Here is a 20,577-nt window from a genome sequence, read left to right on the forward strand (position 1 = left end):
TGACATAATATTATAGATAAAGGGAATCCTTCGTTAATTACAAAGGTCGGAAAGGGGAATTTCAGTTTCCCAATATCTACCAATCAACGTGTTCAATACCCGAATCTATCTCTAATCAACTAAATGTGTTGTTTCTTAACTTTTATAATGGAATATGAATATTACTGAATTCTAAATTGAGATTATGAGGAGGTATTAATTGTTTAAGTGGAAATAAATAATACAATGAAAACACTGGGTTTAAAATCACTGAATAGATTATATATTTCTGATTTATATTTTTATATAGGTAATGACATTTTGTAGTATTCAATGGTAATTTTAACACTTATTCATTCATTTAAGAATGAAATTCATAGTACCTACATTACCTACAAACATGGCCTAGAAATAGATTAATATGTGGTAATTTTTGGTTTTGTTATCTAAGGTTTTGTTTTATTTTTCGTTTTTAATTGAAATGTGTTGTATCGAATTATTTAATTTCCTACTTATATTCACAACTTCATATTTCCTACTTAGTTCAGAGTTATGGTCCGAAATAAAATATAATAAGCGGAACTACTTTGCTATTATAATTAACGTTACGGCATGGTAATGAACGTGCAAGTTTTATTAAAAATGTAACAAAAATACTTCTAACGGAAAACTGGAATGTTCTCTTCAACGCGAACAATAATTAATGTGGAACATTGAATTACTGCGGGTGCTTAAACATTATGCTTTTCATTTAAAAATGGATTTCATAATATTTTATAGCGGAGCATGAAGTGAGAAATTGAAGCTTTTAAAATTGACATCCATACCAAATTCACGACGCTTTACTTAAATGTAAACGAAGTCTGTGTAAGTTTCAGCGTTTAACGAAATTATGTATGGCGAAGAAATTAACATAATTTAAGAGTGTTGAACGTTTTGTAGATAACCTTGGTAACCGATCTTTTCTATATATTTCTATTATTATTAAGAAAAAATATTATATCTCTAGAATTACTCATCTCAATCGTATGCTATAAAGTTATACTGTTATGGATTTTCATTCACAGTCGTAGAGTTGAGCATGAGGCCCCTTTCAAATAACAGTCCTATTTTGTTTAACCAAACAAAAAAAATATAAACCAGTTGCCTAACTGAAACGAGCAATAAAACATGATAAGGGCGCTTGTGCACTACAAGGAATTTTACTGTCCGGCATTCCGATTTTTTACGGTCCGGTGTGGCATGAAAAAACCGATGAATTGCTTGTGCACCTGTCCGTCTTTACTCGGATCAGTGCGGTACAGTTCAAGGAAGTATGGCGGTATAATACTATCATAAATGATTGTTTTTGCATTTTACAAGAAACGAGTAAAAAATATAGAAGGTGAAATATTATATTACTTCGTTATAATAAAAAGTAAAGTTCCGTAAGAGATTTAAAATGCGTGTTTCACTTATTTATTTTAATCGGTGACGAGGAGCTAAAGCTATTCCCACTTGAACTTTAATTTACCAATACTACTACTACTGTGCCTAGCCTTATCCCAGTTCATTTGGGGTCGGCTCTCCTCGTCATTCTTCGCCAGAGACATCGATTCCGGGTCGTCGAATCATTTACTTGAGCTTTCTTCAGGTCTTTGTTGATAACAGACATCCAAGTTTGTAGAGGTCTACCGCGCTTTTTCGGTCCAGAATTTATGGCCAAGACTCGCTTGGTCATGTGCTCTTCAGGTCTTCTCATCACGTGGCCATACCATTGGAGACGTCTTTCCGACAGCTTCTCTTCAATTGGTCTAATCTTGAAGCTTCCACGGATATGAGTGTTTCTCACTTTGTCGGCAAGGGTAACACCTCCAGCCCATCTGAGCATTCTCATTTCCGCTGCGTGTATTTTTGTCGCATGGGCCTGTTTTATGGGCCAGCATTCACTACCATAAATGAGAGCTGGGCGGATCGCTGTTTTATATGCCTTCCCTTTCACACGCACTGGCATCCTGATGTCACAGAGTACGCCGGACAGTTCCCTCCACTTCTTATATAATATATCTATATATATATATCTAATATATATATATCTTATATAATCTATATATATATATCTAATATATATATATCTTATATAATACTTACTTAGATAATAATTATAGGTCAATGCTTGGTCAATGTATATAAAATAACAATACCGACTTCTCAAATCTCATTGCCAACTAAAATAAAGTAAAACAAGAGCTTGCTTTTAATTGGCATGTGCAGTGAAAACAGTAAAATCCAAGCAAGTGGGCATTCGAAAACAATTATACCTACAGCGACTCGTAGACACAACAAACCATCCGGAATAGGGAAAAGTAAAATGTCGGACAGTAAAATTACGTATAGTGCACAAGCTAGTATATAGATTAATGGCGTGCCATAGCCCATACCGGACCATAAAAAATCGGAATGCCGGACCGTAAAATTCCTTGTAGTGGACAAACGCCCTAACACCTTTTATGTGACTATATTTTTCGATAGGTACTTCTTGGGCAAGGGCCGTGGTAAATCTATACTAGGTAATAATATAAAACGTATTTTCAGCGCGTTATTCTCAGGAACTAATTGAAATAATATTTTTGTATTTAATAGCCCTAGAATATATTAAGGACGACTTGGGTGCAACCGCGGGACACAGTTAGTACTCTATAAAATGGCCTAAGGCATCATTTAACAACAAAATGTTCTCAAAATTTACCGCTTATAACTTGAAGATTTTCATGCAATGATTTATCTGACTGATCTAACGTATGCAATCGTATGTATTACTAAAATCGTTTCAGTGCGAAAACAAAGGCATAAACCATCTAAACATTTAATTACCCATTTGTTGTGATGTGCCAAACTTTTCAAGTTATTTATAAAAGTTATAACCCTTATATTATCCAACATATATACATTTATAGCCACAAAATTCCTAACCTCCTTTTAGTTTTCCAATACGAAGCCTACTTACATAACATTATGCTAAACAACCTTAAACAACCTAGCTCTACCCAGTGAAGCATTCATCTATGGTACGCTGACGCAATTTTTCTGCCGGCACAAATATCAACTAACAACTCTATTTTTGTGTAATATATTTTTAATGACGTACGGAATTACCTACTTTTGTATAACTTTAATGTTTTTCAGTTGCTGATACACAAGTACATACTAATGAATCTATCAAAGTGTCGTATTGATAATATCATATATCGAATAAACAAGACCGTACAGCATACTTTGATTAAAATGAAATTTAATTAATTAAACAAGTTTGTTCAAAGACTTTGGGTACAAAGAAAACTTTCAAAAAGTAACAGTTACATTGTTAGCCTAAGGGCCGGTTAACACATATCTACCGAAATAATTCTGTAACATCCACAACAAATAACGAAACATTAGATTACATTTAATTCAAAATAAACAAAGGAAATACTCGGAGCCACGGGAGTTAATTTTGTTGTGATAAATAACATGTCTTTGTATTTTAAAATCATAATAAAAGATAAAAACGTTTTGTCTCTGACCCAAAAACAACAAGTATAGCGCCAGCGTCCCCGAGGACGGTAGGTCCAGTGGACATGTTGTTGGGATGAAACTTAAAAGTTGCGCAGTTATGTCTGCGCAACTTTTAAGTTTTCATTATTTTATTTATTTATTTTAATCTAGGCTTCACAGCGTATTCATTTTGTATTTTTTTTTTGTTTGAAATAAATCGTGCGTTAAAAACGTGGATGCTAATTCAAATAATATTTTTGGTGTTATTCCACCCAAATCTCGTCAAGTGTAAATGTGGGAAGGAGGGTCATGGATTATTTATTACTACCTAAGATTACTACATATTATAAAATAGAGTCCTCCGACGCGTCTGTGTTGAATTCGATATTCATTCTAAATCTATTCTTTTCTCACCTATGGATAGCGTAGTTCTCGAGAAAGCGTAGTTCTTTTAAGATTTTTGACATTTTTTTTTAATTTTATACTAGAATAAGATTTTACTAATACTATATGGGCTCTGTGGCCTGGAAAAATGATTTTTTTTTATTTATTTATTAGAACCAAGGAAGTGAACGTGAACACCAATTGAAATCGAACTATAACAACATTCATTCATAATGTAGATGTACGTACCCCACGGTATACGGATCCAAACAAAATTGGCATGCAATTCATAAAAACCTCTGCCTAAACGTGGTTATTTGTCACAATTGACCGAACTTTCAAAATTATATGAGATGAGGGATCAAGGCTTATCTTATAAGCTGCTCAAGGTAAGTGCACTCACGGCGAGGTCGAGCCTTGATGATAAAAAGCAATCTTCTTAATAGTGCGGTCCCGTGCCTTATCGGCATCGTAACCAGACCTCTGAGTTTCGGCTAAATGACCATCTTGTTATTTTAATAAGCCCTTTCTGTATACACCTTTAGAAAACGGGCCGCTTGTATTGCTTTTTAATTAGCATTATTAGCTATCTATTTTTGTAGCCTTGAAAGTGTTGACATTGTACTCGAAAGAATGGAACTTATAACAGATTTTGAAACTTCTAATAGAACTATAATTAACACAAACGCTTTTTTATTTAATTTATTTTTTAAGCTAGCAGTTACAATGAATCGTCCAACGAGGCTTTTCTTGGCAACACTTTCCGTTAAAGCGTTCTTTAGTTCTTTATTTACGTTTTAATAAGACGTATAGGACAATGCCAAATTTAGTATTAGTAACTCAGTTCAGACTGTGTTTAGAGTATTAAGTTTGGTTTATTGCACTAATAAGTATTAAAAAAACAAGCTTTGGTAGATGGCCGCCCGGAAATAAAAAAGCGCCGTTTTCTGCCATTGTCTTTTGTATTTGTTTTGTATTCTTATTCATGGAAATGATTACTTGGGCATATTATTAAGTTACGTCCTTTGATTTTCCCTTGGTCAAAGGTAAAAGCAAATTCTTTCATCCTCTATTTCAACAATTTCGGGGTTGATTTTTGTGTGTGGTAATTTTACGGAGCTGGAGTTTCAAAGGGGAGCGAAACTGATTGTATTGCCTCATATAACATGAAAAAACATACCACTTGAATAAATTGACCACAATACACGATTCATATTATTATTATATATAAATTATAAACTGACGCAAAATAAATTACATTCCCAATAATGAATAAAGCCTAGAATAAAAGTTGTTAAAAGCCCAGTTGAGTGTATAATAGTGAGTGATTCACAAGCTTAACTCGAATTGTGTAGCTAACTACCAAAGTTCATTGATACTAACGAATAACGATACACCGTCTACGTGCCCGCGGGCTCTGAAAACTTTTCCAACTACAATACCTATTGTATGGAAATCGAAATAATTATGAACGACCATTAACTGGTTTTGGCACCGACATCTCTTTCGTTTGTAATGTTATTTTTTAAGACCCTTTTTTTGTAGATAAGACAGATTTTATGGAACAGCTTTTGTTGTCCAATTTATATGCTCGATACATGGAACCTTTTGTTAAAATTTTCATATTTGGCTATCGCTATAATGTATATTATGACTTTGCAGAGAGGCTAAAAATGGAAATAAAGGGCATTCTTAGCTTCCAAATGTATGTTATGAAAGAATAATATTTTTCTCAACACAAAACTTTAAATTAGAATATTTAATTGAAACGTTTCACACGTTGTAAAAGTACTCGAGGGCCTAAATAAACAATATGATAAATCTCTAACAGCTTATTTCGCACTTTTTGCCGTATATTTGAAATTTCCACACTTTACCAAAGTGATCAGGTGGTACTTACTTCATGGTCAAGAAGCACTCATGAGAAAAATGGCAAGTAGGAAGTTGGAACTCTGCACTGCACTGGGATCTTTTAGTCTATTGTTAAGAACTGCACGCTATCCTCTAAATTACGTAACATTCACAAAATATGCCAAGATAAAAGTCCTTTCCGTTCAATCACGTAATTTTAGATTGCGTATAAACAACAGCGCATTGTTTGAAGTGCGTATTGAAGTGACGTAACAACACTTTCCTGACAAACAATAGCTTCAACACTATCGCTAAAACATTGTCTCTATTGTGCATTGCTACTTTAGCAGTGCTTCTCGAAACTGAAACTCGTTTAATAGTGAATTACGTTTTACACGTGCGACGGCTTCAAAGGATTTATATTGCAATTGCACCCTTTTAACACTCGTTTTATTTTTAGCATGAAAGCAATGTTTCAGCCTGGCTGATGCTATGTGAAAGACGTATTATTTGCTACAAAATTGAAGTTATTTTGAATTTCAACACAATAGAAAGTAAATACCTATTAAAAGCATTGTTTAAAATGTTCTTAACTGAAATTTTATAATATTGTTATTATTTTTGTAACACAGTGATTTCCAGAATTTTTCGTGCTTAATAAATGACACCGATGCCATTCTGTTATTGCAAACAAAAACAGTCTAGATACTGTTTAAAATTGCATCGCCTAAAAAAATCAGCTTCGACATCGAATATAATTTTTAAAGTAACAGGGAAATGTCTTTCAAAGTCTTATCAATGCACGTCAAGTACATAATTTATTTTAGTGTTTATATAGTGACCCCGAACGTAAAACATCCCACGCAAAGGGACCGAGCGCTTCATCAAATAATTTATAGTTATAAAATACATTACGTTTTTTCATTATGAGTATTCCATAAAGAAGGCCGTTGTATTTTTCTTTTTATTACATCGTATTACCACTTCCCATTCCTAATTCAAAACGTTGCCAAATATTCCGTAGATAAATTAGGTATTATTTATCAGCAAAAGCTATTAATGGTACAAAATTCATTCTCATAATCGGAAATCTATATTAAGTATACTTAGGATAATTGAATGCATGAATTCCAAATTATTTGATGATTTTAAGATTTTAACAGTATCTTACATCTTACCCTTAGATCTTACCTTTCAAATAGCTATTTCCTTCGATTTGACAATGAATAAACTTCATTATGTCGTGCCAGTAGTATAATTAAAGTTGCTGCAACCTGAAAAGAATAAATCGTTATTAAATTTTCATTCTGAAACAATGTAATAACAAGACAAAAAATATAATATAAAATACAAAACATTGAAGCTATTTTAACTTAGTAGTATGTACGTAAATAGTATTGTGTAACATTGAAAAGATCAAGACCTAAAACGGTCGCATTAAATCAAAGGAAATATTGTAACGCCTTTTCCGCAGCTTAACGCACGCAACCTTATACAACATCCGGTGCTGAAACTCGCCAAACAAAATGTACACGATATACACATTGGAATTTATGAATTTATACACCTTTAAATGTATACTGCCTTCACCGTACCGTGGTTGAAATATGACGTCACAAAATACAAAGCTAAGCTTTTGCTTTAATGTTCGGTAAAATTTTGAAAATGATTCTAAACTACTACACGAAAGAATATTTAAACAGCTGACCAATGTTCTGCCAATATTCGTATTACGTTTAAACTTTAACCTATCACTACTACATGGAAACTAAAAAATAAAAACAGTTATATCAAATGGAAACGTAAAATGTCACTGGAAAAAAATAAACGATGAACAGGTTAACTTGGCTTGCAAGCCATTTCATCGTACATTTTTAATCCAACCTGTCATACCTTGCGGTCGCCGACGGCCTGTCATTGGAATTGAACTTTTAACTTGTAGCCCCGATGTCCGAACGCTTTGTACGCGACATATAAAATGTAATAGATGAATACAAAAGGTACTAACGCTTTAAAAACATTGAACGTTTTAATTTTTTAACACAAAGTTTGTTATGCAATCGAAATATTTGGTATTCAGATTTGAATGTCACAGAGGTTATGTTAAACATAGCTGAATAAAAGCAAATCAAAAGCTTGGCTGGATCACGATTTAGAGCTAAATTTAGTCCGGAAATAGAAGCGCTATTGACGCTAAAGGCTTCGTTAATATAAGTCGAGACGGGCACGAACGGTCAATACTCTAAATATAACTCTGTAATGAAGTGGGGTTAATCCTGCCGGACGTCGCCTGCCCGCCCTGCCAGATATCCGCTGCAGACCTATTGCGTCCGATATATCGCTAATTTGTTCATGACAGAGCTATTTCAGTTACCTTCTGATCCGTGACTTTGTTAAATAGGTAAACTGAAATGTTTTAAATGAATTTGAAAATTTAAAAATGTATAAAAGTTTTCATTCATTCTTACTTTATTTGTTGAACTGATTCTTATCAAGAAAATAAGCTAATAATGAGTTTCGGGAGGAAAACGGTTTCTCAATGAAAGAATAACTACAAAATCATTCTCTATCTACCTCGAACGTCTGCCTTTATCATCTATCTCTGAGTTAAGTTGCTGACAGAGTAATTTGTCCCATTAACATTCACTAGAATCTAGAATTCCCGGATTAGATCTTGTCAGAATCCCGTCGACAAAATGACAATCATTTTTCAGAGCGTAAAACTCATTTTCAAAGTGTCACTACAAGTCTGGCGCCAAATCGAAAAAACTATAAGCACCCAAGACCTACATCCATTTGTCATGAAAATGTGCCCGATGCTTTATGGCACTTACAATCAGACATGTCCTTTAATTGCTACAATCGTCAGTCACAAACAGACCTCGTTAATTAGAAAGTATACTTATTAGCCCAACAGTTTTATGGGTTTTTTACGATTATTTAGCGTGTTTATATTCTCTAATGGGTTTCATTGAATCCCGTCTGTCACAGACTTTTGTATCCTTGAATGCTCGTTTCTATAATCAAGAAACGATTCGCTCCCCTCGCAATGTGCTTATTTTTGAGTGACTTAGCAAAAACGTAAGCTTACTTACACCGTTTTTATTATTCTTACCTACGTTATGGGAAAATATCATCTTTTATATCCGATTTTTCAAACTGCTTGTAATAATAAATTATTGCATGAGTCACTTTAGGTATTTTTGTGTAAATAGCCTTTCTTTTTAGTTTTAGGACGACTGTGGTTTTCAAAATGTCTCATTTAGGGTATATTGACTTGTATATATGTCACGGCTAAAGGTAGGTGAGAACATAAACTTAAGATTAGCCGGCTAAACTTAGGTTTATTTTCGACGAGGTGTTAATGTTAGTTTGTTCTATCTTTAGCCGGCTAAACTTAAGTGTAACCGCAGGCCCGTGGCTAAAAATGTCGGGGTGGGTAGATTTGGTTAGCGCCGGGCCGGTGGAGGGCTTGAGGGGCCCGCACAGTGCCAGAAAACACTCGCCCTGTTCCTTACATGTATTATAGTAACCAAATCTACCCACCCCGACATTTTTAGCCACGGGCCTGCGGTTACACTTAAGTTTAGCCGGCTAAAGATAGAACAAACTAACATTAACACCTCGTCGAAAATAAACCTAAGTTTAGCCGGCTAATCTTAAGTTTATGTTCTCACCTACCTTTAGCCGTAACATATAAATTGAAAAACTTCAAATAATTTCACCACCAAAGTAACTATTTAATTATATTAATTGCATTCCATAACAAAATGAACAAATGATATAGAAAATCATAGATTGGTGTCAGCAAAATTCACTTTACCGTAATTAAAGCTGGAAAAACGCAAATTAATATTCCCTGTGGACGTTGTCGAGCAGCCATTTGCAAAACTGTCATGGTTCGGATAGCGCTAACTGCACACTCAGTAGATTTACTCGGTTACCTACATATCTCGTGTGTCGAGGAGACTTGAGGCTCCGTCACATCAGTACTTTTTAATTTAGGAGTATGTTTTTCATTAAAACTTGTACTGCGATACTTAAGCGCTCGTATGATGAATTAAAAGTGGCAAGGCACTTCTAAATTTGTATTTTTAAAACTCGGATTAATTCTGTGATATTATAGCATTAATTACTTTTAACTGTGGATAACTAACTGTTTTATGTATAATCCATACTAATATTATAAAGTGGTTATTGCTTATCAATCCGATATTAAAAATTCTTTTACTTACAGAAAGTCATATTTTTTTATACCGAGTCACCCCGAACGCAGCTGGGGGCAAGCGGCTAGTAGGTATCTTTTATAAAGCTAAACAATGTTCATAAATTATTTGGTATAATAAATACCTAAGTACTGTCACATAACCACCGCATAAGTATTTTAAATAAACCTATATCAATGTAATTTAAAAAATGCAGCCTAGTATGAAATAACTTCAGAAGAAGCAGTTGGAAATGAAGTTGAATAAAATTTATTTTTACTAATTAGAATGAAATAAGTTCTAGAATAAAACAATGTCATTTCCGGCAAACGTTGTTAAGACTGGGGGACCTTTGACCAAGTTTTTTACTACAATTCTTTGTAGAGTGCAGTTCAACTGAGCGTTGCTTTGAACGCTTAACTTTGTATTTTGAACTTCTGGTAGTAAGCCATTGTTGCATACAGCTTTAATCTAAATAAATATATTTGAACAGCATATTTAGTATATTTTACATATTTCAAAACATAAGAATTTATTTTTTAACCTGCAGAACAGGCTTGAGCGTAACAGTTTTAAATTTTCCAATAAAAATTCAGATGAAAATTTTTCAATTAAAGCGAGTTGTTTTTTGTGGAATTTATCGACAATAAATCCCTATCAATAATAATCAGCCTTCTATTAAAATTTTATAAATCTTTTCCAATGTTCCCTTTCGAAATTTATTGGAAATATTATATTTATAGATATGTGATAGTTTGATCTTCCAAAGAAAGACTGAGAGTCGTAATTTTATAGATATACCTAAGTAGGGTAAAGTTAGTATTTAATTTGTATATTGTGTGACTAGACTCTAGAGACAATGCTCTTACCCAAATCCAATGGATATTAATGTTGGGATATCTACCTACTGCTTTTGAGTGATATGTCAACACTACAATTTTTTCACATTAGAATAAACAATAGACCGGGAGATACTGACACAAAATTTCGAGTCATTTGTAACAGGATGGCGGTTCTACAGGGGTCTTAGTACGCAATGACAAAAAGAAAAATGATGGTATGAACGCTGGTACCGGTGGGTTAGTCGCATGGGCGTTAGTCGAACTCGTCGGAAAAATAGCGAAAGTCAAACGATTTGTAACACAAAAATTTTAGAATTTACCGATAGCCCATAAAAAAGAAGTAGGCGGTAGTGTCATGCCATACTTTTCCGGTATGACTTACAGCCCGCCATACCAACGCGAATGTGTTGATTTAAAAAAAACAATTATTCAACCATTTGTACCAAGCTAACTTTTGCACAGGTAACCATCGTCGTGCAGCCATTTACGAAAATCGCCATGCCATACTTTTCGGACGATTCCAAATGGTCGCCATACCGCCGAAAATCTGCAAAATTTTTTTATTTCGCCTATCTTTTTGTACCAGTATTGCATTTGGCTTTTTGGAGAGTATTTGATAAAATGTGACCATTATTATATTTGCCATACTTCTAGTAGGGGGAAAAAGTGTTGTCATACTTGAAAAATAAATTTATTATTAATTTATATAAGTGAAGATTTCCAACACCTAGATCTTTGAAATTTTGTATTTATATTCGTTGATCCTCAAACTTACAGGAAAAATAAGTGCCATACTGTTACAAATCGTTTGACTTTCGCTATTTTCCGACGAGTTCGACTAACGCCCACGCGACTAAGCCGCCGGTACCAGCGTTCACACCATCATTTTTCTTTTTGTCATTGCGTACTAAGAACCCTGTAGAACCGCCATCCTGTTACAAATGACTCGAAATTTTGTGTCAGTATCTCCCGGTCTACAAATACTAGTGAAACTTTTTACCATAAATTTCATTTCTTATCCTTTTATTCGTATTAAACAAAAGTATGTATTTTAATTAAATCCGCAGTTCATTAACCCAGCAAGTAATAAATAACATACCTACTTACTTTATGTAAATGATGAACATGTAACACGACAGCCACTTGTATATTGTTTTGGCACATGTGAAATCTACACAAATACTGCGAATGAAATGTTTTCACAGCGCCGTTGGGAAATTCATTTTGCATTCAACTCTATTTCAAGATCACACCTATGAGGTTATCAAACTATTTACATATTGTGATATCTACGTGTGTCGAATTGCTCAGATATATTTTGATTAGTGTGGCTTCTTCATATTAACATTCTATTTCGAATTGTACATTTAGTAATTATAGATGAAGTTACCTAATTTCCTTGTCTATTTGGATACTTTGATTTTTTAAATTTAAGATAATCATAGACTATAATTGTTTCCGTACGTACAGTGGATACGTAAGAGATGTATCATTTGTGATATACGAAGTCTTACGCTCAGAAAATATCAACACATCTAGTACCTATATCACGATCTCCAATCTATTTACGACTGTTAAAACAAACAAAATAATTTGTAACTTCCCAAAAGTGTACGTACATAATTGCCCACCTGCTATAGCTTCACTTCTTTCATTGACAATTTACGAGGTAGCCACGTTTAGGTGTAGAACTATCGTAAGGCGTCATCAACACTCCCCTAACCTACTTTTAGAGTGACACCGGGTCAATGTCGATTACATGGCAATGTTTTAGCGCCAGCGTGGCTCCTAGCAAAATTCAGGTAAATAATAAAATGACACCAACCAGTAATGACTCCTTTCTACAAATAGATATTAATTATTAGTTATTACTTTTATAGACATAGAAATATGTTTAATAAAGTGTCAAGATTTTCGTAACCTAATATTTTTGTTTCAACAATATGTTACAAAGATTTTTCGTGAGTAATAAAAATATAAAATCCCCTAAATATTCTACTATTTTTAACGTCAAACTTCTTCTACCTATATTCGGGGTGGAAAATCAGCCCTGGAGGGAAACAACTTAAGTATATCTAAAGTATATCTTTTCTGCACTTTATAGTTTTTTTGTTTATGCACGCGGAGTAAAACAATTCTATAGGTACAACAATCGTCTGTTCGAAGTACATCATATTATGAGTATATAAATACATATTCATAAAGCAGCACTCTATCCGTAATTAGAGAAAAATGAAAATGACGAATGTAGAATTGGTTGCGGTTAAGGCTCACGAGAACGAGTTCTGGCAGCGCGCCAACCCGCATCCCTGTCGCTTCACCCTCAAAGTTGCTGGCGTGCGTGATGTTACTACAAGGACGATGAAATCCTTGCTAACCGACGAAGGCTTTACTAATTGTTAACTAGATTCTTTAAAATGTTAAAACATTTATTTGTTATCGTGTAAAATACGGAATTCAATAGTTTCCTATTCTTCTCTATTTAAGAAAAATATGCATGATACATGTATTGTTTCTTCTACAAATCTATCTGAGTCAGAACATGAATTGAACAATTTGTTCTCTGTGTAAACAAAGATTTACGAGAGTCTACAATTGCGTGTACTTCACTCAGTCGAGGGTGCAAATTGAATCTAAAATATGCACATCCTTTGTTCGGTATCTTTCTTACGTTGAGCTCGAGGTTTTCTTTGAAGACTTCCATTCCTGTAGCGCGTGTTCAAAGTATTATAGTTTAAACAACGCGAATAAAATAGCGAAATAATTTATATAAAGTTTTAAATTCATATAAATGACTCACTCTACGTGTTTATTTCTATAACTAAATCCTTTGCATGACTCAATTGACACACGCTAAAATTATATCAGAAAAATGAATTTTCATTTGAAATTCCGATTGAACGTAGCGCAGTGGCTACGGGCCAAGAGCCGCATCACGAATTAATGTGGTGTAAACTTTTCAACGTGCCAAATGAACCCCAGAAAAACTAGCTTTCATTGAATCCATGGGTTGTTTTTGCACTCGCTCTTTAGAGAAAATTATATGTCATATACAATTCATATCTTTAAAGTAAAATAATATAATAAGTCAATGCACTGTAGCAAAATAACATTATGCATTAAATCACTTGCATAAAAACGGCGTCTATAGCGGCAAATCTCATTGCATTCGGAATTAAACGACTTGAAGATTAGAAATATGAAAACCGTTTACGGATATTCAACAACATTTTATAAATGGAATTTAACAGCGCGCTACATCCAGGAGCGATATAAAATTTAATAAAACCCCCCCAACGTGTTGCGTTGATGACGGGAGGCTGGAGCAATACTCTCCCTCCGAGGAATCATAGATGCATGAATAAGTAAATCGGCGTGGGTTTTGCCGCTAAACTTATACGATATCCGAAAACTTATGTACAGCCATTGAGATAATATTACTACGTATGGAGGAGACACCACGAACAAAATCTATGCGCCATTTTTTTGCTCTAACTAAGTTTTAAAAATTATTATCTAGTTAGGTACTTACCGATGAAAGTTATTCCTTTGCACTTTTCCGTATTATTTGTATTATTTGTGCAATATCGTAACACACACGAAGGCACATTTGATGCGTTTCACTTTAAAACCATTAAAAAAAACCGCTCAACATACGCCATATGGCGTATGGAACATAAGTGATGTAGGCGGTGTCGTCTCCATATATATGTATATCTCAATGTGTACAGCGTACATTGTTATGTACAGAAATAAATTGGGAAAAGCCGATTTCCCTTCATACTATATATGTACTTAATAATTTGAAGTATTTGTGTCTTACTAATGTTATTTAGATTTAATATTTTAAGCAAATAAAACAAAAATATAAGTGCGCCCAATTAGGCTTTAAATCCTCAACCTGGGCGTAGGTTGAGGATTTAAAGCCTCTCCCCACTTAGATAATATTGAATCAATATTCTTCTCACAAAACAATATTTTACCGTAAGTTTGTCGACCTTACCACTGAATGGTACATTCAACTTACGCGATTGCTTTTATATTATGTATCTTTTATCTATTTGTATTTCTGTCCGTCTGAATCTAATGGTCATTAGGGATTCATGAGGACATACTTACGTAAATTACGTTTTACCATGGACAAAATATAAATAGTTGAACGAGAACGTACTAAGTTTTATGGACAACGTGATATTGTGGATAATAGTATTATTCGAAAGTGAACATATAAAAATGTACGCATTCATATATAAATTATTTATCTCATGTTTTGAATACAAATTTCACAAATTTCAGACGAAGATTTAATGAATTAGCTCACTCAAAATGCTTTATCTATGTTATAAAGTCATGACACATTGTATTTGCATCATCCTATCCTATTTCCTATATTATTTCTTATCTCCTTAATAATGCAATATAGTTTTGAGTTCGGTTTAATATACACAAAAAATACTTTTAACTATTATATAAATCGTTTAATCATTAATAACATACTCGTTGTTTTTAAATGCCCTAATTAACTGCTCCAATTTAATTGCTCCTCTAATTATAACTAAAAAACAAAATCTTCGATGAGCCTATTCAGTCGTTCATAACAAAGCCAAGTGTAATTCAACTGACTCAACTAAGGCTGAACCAGTTCAAGTTGACTCACACAATTCAGTAACAATTTAGAGCGTAGTGCAAAATCAATAGTTCGACTATTGTCTTATCAGATAATAATGGCGAATGGCGATTCCTTTTTTATAAATACACATGTGTAAGGAAGTTTATTAACGGTGTTATATTTAATGAAAATGTTCGTGGTTTCACCCACGTGGTCAAAAGATATTGAATAGAAGAGATTGATAGACCGTGGTAGAAGGTAGCTTAACCATCTTCAGATACAAAAATCATACCATAAAATAGCTCCATTGCGAAAGTAAGACAAAAAAAACAAACAAAACATAAAGTTAAGCATAGTTCTAAACCGCCTAGAGTTAGTTAGTTCTAAAAATATGAAGCACGTTAGAATTATACCTGTATATTAAACTCTCTTTTTTGTTGAAATTTATATTTTTTATTGAATAATGAATAAAGAAACCTTATCAGTAAGAACATTCCATAAATTACAAAGCCTACGGAACTTGCGTAGCACATGTAGGGCGTCTACGACGCATGTGACGGCGACAATCGTTACATAATAATTTTATTTTGTCCAAAGCTTTGCCCCAAAGTAGGCTATTTTTTGCGCAAAATTATATTTATAATTAATTATTCCATATAAAGAAGATAAAAAGCCTTGAACATTCCAGCTCGTTTAGACCTTAAAATTAGGTATATAAACTTGAATTTATTATTCCAAAGGAAGTTACACCTTACATACAAATTCCAGTTTTTTTATACTTCTATTTTTAATTAATAAAAGTGTATTAAGTACTTAATTTAAAATAGTTTAATCTAAATCCATCAATCGGAAAGATTTCTGTTCAAAATAACACCATTTGTCGTTTATCCTTTCTATTTATATAAAATCGATTTTAGGTTTAGTATAATGATGCATTAAAATTGCAACTGCACACAGTGAGACTTCACATTTAATATGAAAAATGCTTTCAAACATTTATGTCCAAGCTTATCGTGGTATTTCTTTATTATGAAAGAATTATGTTCGATCATGACTATCATAAACCCATATGTATTCATGAATTCAACGATCGTAATGATATATTACTTTTAAATTAAACATTGCTTTTGGTTATCATGAGATATATTAACATTTTATTTAAATTTTTACTAAGCGTGGTATTATATAATAGTAATTCTAATAAATATATTTTACGGGATTTACATACAAAATGCTATTAGCATGATAATTGATATAATTTATAACTTCCTACGTCAATACTTATAAATAACCTAACCGTGTTTTTCTAAAACCTGCAATGTGTGAAACGCTTAAGATTTAATAATGGCACGTGATTCACAACATAACATTATATACTTAAAGTAATAGCTCGATTTATATTAAGCGATAACTTAGTATTCAAGGATCATGGCAGCGAAACGTAATCAATATTATATTCACCTATATTATATAATTTAAGGAGCTCAGATAATTCGATCGTAGTTCCGGTGAAAATCCCTGAGGGCTCACAAGTAAAAGGTTTATTGTTCGGCAATTTGTTTTCCTTTAAACCCCTCCACATTAATATGTAATGATTTTATATTATTTAGTCCTTAAACACTGTCCAGCTCTAATTTATTATTAGCGTAAAGGCATTTCGGTACTAAGGTTTAATCTGCTTTAATGTATTCGCGTGTTTCTTTGTTTTGAATTTATACAGCGTCCCCTGATACCACCTGTGTCTAATACCTTTGAAACATTAATGTTTCTTCAGGCACTTCAGCATAATAAAATAAACAAATATTCGCTGGATTAACTACAGTTACAATGGAAGTACATGTGTTTTTTATAACATTGATCACCGCTACATATATAATCAGAATAACTAAACGAGAAACCCAGTACACGTTAGCTTTATCTTGGTGTATAATAAGATTACACTCAAAAATTACGAATCAAAAGTTTACGAAGTAAATTGTTTTGAAATTTAATATACGTGTAATTTTAGGATGAGACATCTATATTATATGGATGGGGTATGCGCCTTTGGAAAATTAATTAACATTAAAGAAAGGTCTTGTCTTTGAGAAATTAATTAACATTTAATGAAATGTTAACAAAGAATTTTTTTAACCTTTACTATGGTGCCCGATTTTTCTCTTTTCCTGTGACTCTCCGTCCGCCTTGTAGATATTTCTGTGTAACTTGCGATTGAATACATAGTTAAATACTTTGTTTTACTGTCCCGTCAGCTAACGTAACTAGCCAGCGAATCATTTAGAAACCACAACTATTTTTTTCAAAACTTAGTACTACTCTTCTTTAAACTTTAATATTAACGCAGTGATTAGCACTTAAGCATTCGGTACAACTCATTCGAATGGGTTTGTTCATCACTCGAGGATAATAATTAAAGTCCCAACTCCCCGGGCCAGGCCAGCCTGACTGGGTGTACGAACTTGATCAACTACATTCCCGTAAATTTAGTCAATTAGTTTAACAACCCCATTCTGCACCAAGGGGCTCGGGCCTTACTATCCACTTATTGGAATAATCTTTTAAGAAAAGTCGGGGAAAATGTTGAATGATCGGACCGATAAAAGGTCAGCTAATCATATAAATAATATAATCTCTAATAACATAAAAAATTTAGTTTATAGACAGTTAATAACAGATAAGTGTGATAAGCACGACATCATGTTGTCAGTAAGTGACGGACGAGTCTGACTATTTAATCGGAAAATGAAACTAGTAAATTAAAAAACTAGTAATAAAAAATTGTTACATAAAATTCCTCTATAAAAGTAACTTACTATATCTTACGTTCAAAGGAAACATCTTATCATCTCATCTTCATCTTTAACCCGTAATAATTTATGCATCATCTTTTAATATTTGTTAATTCCTTCGCAGCATTCTATACAACCTTGTTATTAGGGTTCTTAGTTTACAACGTGGTCACATTGTTCGAAGTGCGATGAAGGAAGATAGAGTGGTTGTTCCTCACTTGATAAAGAAGGAGTCAGAAGTCAAGACCAGCGATGGCCGAGATTTATGATAAAATTAAAAAACCTCTTTATAGAACTATGAACATCTTCATACATTAGTGCTTTTAGTTTTATATCAATTATTATATTATTAGTAAAATATACCTATAGATAAAAATACTGGGGACTAGGTATGATAAATAATGATCTTAAGTAGCCTGACAAAATACAGAAAATGATTACCAATTTACGAGATATATTGCTATTAGGATCAATTGGTTATGGAAAATTTCTAGTCTCGCGAGGGGCTTAAATGTAATAAATTTGGTGGTATTCATCAGTTTTTATGGTACAAAATAGACAAGAATTCCCACATTAATAGCCTTATTGTAGGCAAGATTCATTTCAATAATATCATATTTTGTTCGACAAAAATCCTGAATGAGTATAATGCAGACGCATTTCTTAGATCGATCTTTCTTCTTACAAAAATTTGGACTGGTATCAGAAATTAAGATTCTTTTGGATCAAATATGTTTTTTTGTTGAGCCTAGTCTTGTATCTTGCTTCATACTGCTATTAAAATATACAAGAAGGAATAATAAACGCCATTGGGTAATATATCTTATTTAAAATATTAAGCTCTAACTATTTCCAGGTTTTTCAAATTGGACTATCGTGACTCAATTTTATTTGCGGACGATATTCTTCGTTCTATTATTAATTTCTTAAGAGCTAAATTTACTCTGAGTGACACAATTTAGCATTCGTTTAAGCGTTAATATACAATTCTGATGCAGAAGAAACATCGGTTATATTGCTTCGGTTTATTAAATAAATCTATTCTATCTATTCAATAAATTATGGAAAATCAAAGCCAAAATTCTCAGCATACCGTGTGTCATGACGTAGACGAACCGCCGCCACTGCTACCTATTTACGCGAAAAACACTTTCTCACAAATCATTTTAATTGCTATCACACTATAAATATTGTTTGCCAATTTAATAAGAGATGAAATCACCTCAACTTTGCGTTCTTACAAAAGCTCGTATAGGATTATCACACGACTGAGTCCATTTTCATTTGAATAGTGTGGAGTGTATTTGATTGTTGGGTGTCCCGAGTGTCTACGGAGCGAGCAGACACGGCGGGCGCGCGCGGGGTCTGTTGGCAGACTGGTTTCGCTGTAGGGCTTCAGTGGCGCGGGGCGGCGCGCCCACGTTCGATACCGCCGCCCCCTAGCGCCCTCCCACATTGCAAAATCATTGAAAAACCAGCTGTTTTATGCCAAAATAATATTACGAGCTTTTTAAATCACACTTAAAGATATTTTAGAATGGTTATCAAAATATACTCTTTATATCCCATATTAATATTACTCCTTTAAGGCATACCTCGAAGAATCACTTGGGATAAAAAAACAGTAAGAACAGATTTAAAATGTATAACTATATTATGTATTTTTAGAATGTTGATTACGATAACTACGGAAGGCATCATGATTAATGTCGGCTACATTAATCACAACAATAAAAACAATATTGTGATTTATCTATCCAACGATAACAATTTAGGATAATGGACATAAGCTCGCATAATAGTCATAAGTCTATTAATTAGTTGCATGTTAATCATTTAGCGAGATATAAGTAATTATATGAAATAAGATTTGCATTAAAATGATTACGTATTAATATAATATACACATTATAATACACTTTTTATTGTACTGTATAAAGTAGTATATGCAGAATTACATATTGACGAGCGACCTTAGTTAAATTTGCTTTGCAATCTCTTGAATGAAGTCCTGAGTGTAAGATTTGTATGATTAATAACTTGGATAGTTATTTTAATATAAGTTTTATAACTTGGAAATAAATTTTTAATTGAGACAGGGGATTTAAGGCCAGAATGAATGTAGAGCTAGGGGACGTATGCTCTACCTCGAAACAAAATCACCTATCATATGTGTATGAGATTATTTTATATTATAACTAGCGGTCCGCCCCGGCTTCGCCCGTGGTACCTACATGTTTATAAATAAATAAATAAATAAATGTTTAAACTATCCTATCTCTCAAGTTGAATCGAACTACACATGGTGTGCGAATTTTATTATAATCGGTTAAGTGGTTTAGGAGTCCATTGAGGACAAACATTGTGACACGAGATTTATATATATAAAGATATTACTGTTACCA

At 33.1% G+C, this 20,577-nt stretch overlaps 2 protein-coding genes across 4 annotated transcripts in view; one reads left to right on the forward strand and one right to left on the reverse strand.

Annotated features, from left to right (window-relative positions):
• The window catches only part of LOC149909765 (uncharacterized), a 46,452-nt gene extending 26,919 nt beyond the window's left edge, over window positions 1-19,533 (reverse strand). For both annotated transcript variants that reach the window (XM_090119861.1, XM_090119860.1), the window contains exons 1-2: window positions 19,266-19,533; window positions 6,919-7,001 (exon numbers count right to left, since the gene is read on the reverse strand). The gene's annotated coding sequence lies outside the window, so the exon portion shown is untranslated. The remainder of the gene's footprint in view (window positions 1-6,918; window positions 7,002-19,265) is intronic.
• The window catches only part of LOC149909764 (uncharacterized), a 97,335-nt gene that overhangs the window by 50,824 nt on the left and 25,934 nt on the right, over window positions 1-20,577 (forward strand). The gene's annotated exons all lie outside the window — the stretch shown is intronic.

This window comes from Colias eurytheme, chromosome 3 (genome assembly GCF_061535395.1).
Source record: "Colias eurytheme isolate Ceu_HAF_F1 chromosome 3, ilColEury1 Martin Lab GWU primary, whole genome shotgun sequence".
Lineage (NCBI taxonomy): Eukaryota > Metazoa > Arthropoda > Insecta > Lepidoptera > Pieridae > Colias > Colias eurytheme.